We start from the raw sequence: 4,345 nt of genomic DNA, 5'->3' as shown, positions 1-4,345 counted from the left end.
CAAATGGCTCTGAGCACTATGGGACTTAACCTCATAGGTCATCAGTCCCCTAGAACTTAGAACTACTTAAACCTAACTATCCTAAGGACATCACACACATCCATGCCCCAGGCAGGATTCGAACCTACGACCGTAGCGGTCACGCGGTTCCAGACTGCAGCGCCTAGAACCGCACGGCCACACCGGCAGGCAATGGAAAATGTCACACAGCTTGCAGTACACGTGCGTTTTCCGAAGAGCACCAAGGTGTGGTTACCATACTCCCATACGCCGGATTTATACTCAGTCGAGAATCTGTGGGACTACCTCAAGTGGGCTGTGCACGCTAAGTACAGCTGGTCACGGCAATGGACTCAGCAGTGCTCCACGTCCCCTGGGTACCTTCCAGAGCTTCATCAAGTCTCTTCCTGCTTGTCTCGCAGTGGACTGTGCTGCAAAAGGTGATTATTCTGGCTTTTGACACCTTTTCACATTAATGTGGTTCAAATGGTTCAAATGGTACTGAGCACTATGCGACTTAACTTCTGAGGCCATCAGTCGCCTAGAACTTAGAACTAATCAAACGTAACTAACCTAACGACATCACACACATCCATGCCCGACGCAGGATTCGAACCTGCGACCGTAGCGGTCACGCGGTTCCAGACTGAAGCGCCTATAACCGCACGGCCACACCGGCCGGCTCACGTTAATGTGGCTGGACAGGGCATTAAGTGTGATTATTACATGTCCTGTGAGTTATAATAAGAGCGTGGTTCCACAAATATATTTCACGTGACGAAACTGTGTTGCTTACACATTTATCATGCAGTATTAGACGTTCTCGTCAACGGCCTCACCACAGTGGAAACACTGGTTCCCATCAGATCACCGAAGTCAAGGGCTGTCGGGCTGGGCTAGCACTTGGATGGGTGACCATCCGGTCTGCCGAGCGCTGTTGGTAAGCGGGGTGCACTCAGCCCTTGTGAATCAAACTGAGAAGCTACTTGATTGAGAAGTAGCGGCTCCGGTCTCGGAAACTGACAAAACGGCCGGGAGAGCGGTGTGCTGACCACATTCCCCTCCATATCCGCATCCAGTGACGCCTGTGGTCTGAGGATGGCACGGCGGCAGGTCGGTGGCGTTGGGCCTTCATGGCCTGTTAGGGAGGAGTTTAGTTTAGTTTAGTTAGACCTTCTCTACAACCAATTGTGTTCTTGTAAATTATTTTCCTTGTACAATGCTCATCATAAGTCGTTGCGCAAAGCACGCCTTTCCTGTGTGGGTAATATACTATAAATTTAACAGTCAGATCGCATTATTAGTACGACTCCTGTATCTAAACATTCTGTAGGGAGTGTGTTTTCACTTCAGGGCACGTTTCTGAGTTACATTTGTAGGTAAACCACCTTCAAACCTAGTAGGGAGCTTACATCCCTCCAGTTAACAGTTTGCCTGACAATTTCCCACTTATCTCAACGTTATAACCAAACACTGGAAAGCAACCCTCAGATACTTATTAACACAATGCACTGTAGTATGTGACAGAAACAAACCAAATATCAGATCAATCTAGCCATAATATGATTCCAATGCACTCCATTTAAATTATTGCAGTTGCCACACCTTACATGTGAAACGTCCCCTTCTAAAAATTAGTGAATTACTGTGCTGATAAACCTCTTACGTTATTTGATTTTCAAACAGCTGAGCAGAACTGAACGTACACAGACATTTCTCTCTTTACTTATTCTGATCAACACTAAAGTGTCACACAATATTTTTAGCGCAACGCAATCTGACTGTCAATAAACCCTACAAAAGAAGGGCCCTTACTAACATTAACCTATACTTTTCACGAATCACTTACCTCACAAAAATCTTCGTTACTCGAACTACTGCAATACAGCGAGCGCCAATACTGCCAGCTAAATAAAAGATTCTAACTACTGAAGGCGCTAACTACAGATAGGCATAGTTAGCAAATGAAAGATTTGGTAGAGAACCAACAATGTATTTGTGGTGTCACCGCCAGACACCACACTTGCTAGGTGGTAGCTTAAATCGGCCGCGGTCCATTTAGTACATGTCGGACCCGCGTGTCGCCACTGTGTGATCGCAGACCGAGCGCCACCACAAGGCAGGTCTCGAGATACGGACTAGCACTCGCCCCAGTTGTTCGGACGACATTGCTAGCGACTACACGGACGAAGCATCGCTCATTAGCCGAGCAGATAGTTAGAATGCATCGCTCATTAGCCGAGCAGATAGTTTGAATAGCCTTCAGCTAAGTCCATGGCTACGACCTAGCAAGGCGCCATTAACCATTTTAAGATAGAGTCTCACTTGTATCATCAAGGAATGCTGTATTCACATGAAGGATTAAAAGTTAAGTATTAAAGCAGCTACGTACTTTTCTTGCTACCATTCATTACGTATCCTGTTTCAGACCTCTATCTAGCCTACGTGAGATTACGCGTGCCTTTCGGCTACTTCAGTGTGGCGTAGCTGTCTTGTTACGCCACAACAGTATTTACCTTAAGAGTGTTCAAAAGTCATAATACACTCCTGGAAATGGAAAAAAGAACACATTGACACCGGTGTGTCAGACCCACCATACTTGCTCCGGACACTGCGAGAGGGCTGTACAAGCAATGATCACACGCACGGCACAGCGGACACACCAGGAACCGCGGTGTTGGCCGTCGAATGGCGCTAGCTGCGCAGCATTTGTGCACCGCCGCCGTCAGTGTCAGCCAGTTTGCCGTGGCATACGGACCTCCATCGCAGTCTTTAACACTGGTAGCATGCCGCGACAGCGTGGACGTGACCCGTATGTGCAGTTGACGGACTTTGAGCGAGGGCGTATAGTGGGCATGCGGGAGGCCGGGTGGACGTACCGCCGAATTGCTCAACACGTGGGGCGTGAGGTCTCCACAGTACATCGATGTTGTCGCCAGTGGTCGGCGGAAGGTGCACGTGCCCGTCGACCTGGGACCGGACCGCAGCGACGCACGGATGCACGCCAAGACCGTAGGATCCTACGCAGTGCCGTAGGGGACCGCACCGCCACTTCCCACCAAATTAGGGACACTGTTGCTCCTGGGGTATCGGCGAGGACCATTCGCAACCGTCTCCATGAAGCTGGGCTACGGTCCCGCACACCGTTAGGCCGTCTTCCGCTCACGCCCCAGCATCGTGCAGCCCGCCTCCAGTGGTGTCGCGACAGGCGTGAATGGAGGGACGAATGGAGACCTGTCGTCTTCAGCGATGAGAGTCGCTTCTGCCTTGGTGCCAATGATGGTTGTATGCGTGTTTGGCGCCGTGCAGGTGAGCGCCACAATCAGGACTGCATACGACCGAGGCACACAGGGCCAACACCCGGCATCATGGTGTGGGGAGCGATCTCCTACACTGGCTGTACACCACTGGTGATCGTCGAGGGAACACTGAATAGTGCACGGTACATCCAAACCGTCATCGAACCCATCGTTCTACCATTCCTAGACCGGCAAGGGAACTTGCTGTTCCAACAGGACAATGCACGTCCGCATGTATCCCGTGCCACCCAACGCGCTCTAGAAGGTGTAAGTCAACTACCCTGGCCAGCAAGATCTCCGGATCTGTCCCCCATTGAGCATGTTTGGGACTAGATGAAGCGTCGTCTCACGCGGTCTGCACGTCCAGCACGAACGCTGGTCCAACTGAGGCGCCAGGTGGAAATGGCATGGCAAGCCGTTCCACAGGACTACATCCAGCATCTCTACGATCGTCTCCATGGGAGAATAGCAGCCTGCATTGCTGCGAAAGGTGGATATACACTGTACTAGTGCCGACATTGTGCATGCTCTGTTGCCTGTGTCTATGTGCCTGTGGTTCTGTCAGTGTGATCATGTGATGTATCTGACCCCAGGAATGTGTCAATAAAGTTTCCCCTTCCTGGGACAATGAATTCACGGTGTTCTTATTTCAATTTCCAGGAGTGTATTTCTTTAAAGAGTTTTCAGCATTTTTTTAGCGGTGTTGCTGGGCTGTGCCGCGACCGATCGATTTGCAGCGGCGGCACATTTAAAAAATTGTTCCGCTAACGGAAAAATCAACCAAACCCGTAAATCAGGAACAGATAGATAAACATTAACAGTGAACTAAGAGAATGTTCTTCTTTTACAGCGATCCAGAGACTGACTGAGATTTTAAAAAAATAGTTACACATTTGTGCATTCTTAGACGGATAGTTAACATTGAAATTTAACAATTTTGGTTCTTTCAAATAACTTTAATGTATAGCGAAGTAGGTTTGATCAGTGATAATTAAATGTCGTCTTGGTAATAATTAACCATTTTCTGCTAAAAGTGATAATCTTGT

General features: G+C 48.9%; 1 pseudogene; it reads left to right on the top strand.

The window, feature by feature from the left end:
* The first annotated feature begins 825 nt into the window (after positions 1–825).
* LOC126458925 (5S ribosomal RNA) lies at positions 826–943 on the top strand (annotated as a pseudogene).
* Positions 944–4,345: the final 3,402 nt, after the last annotated feature.

The sequence above is a fragment of the Schistocerca serialis genome, chromosome 2, assembly GCF_023864345.2.
Source record: "Schistocerca serialis cubense isolate TAMUIC-IGC-003099 chromosome 2, iqSchSeri2.2, whole genome shotgun sequence".
Lineage (NCBI taxonomy): Eukaryota > Metazoa > Arthropoda > Insecta > Orthoptera > Acrididae > Schistocerca > Schistocerca serialis.
Note: the sequence above shows the minus strand (reverse complement) of the source record. Positions and strands in the feature narration are given on the sequence as shown.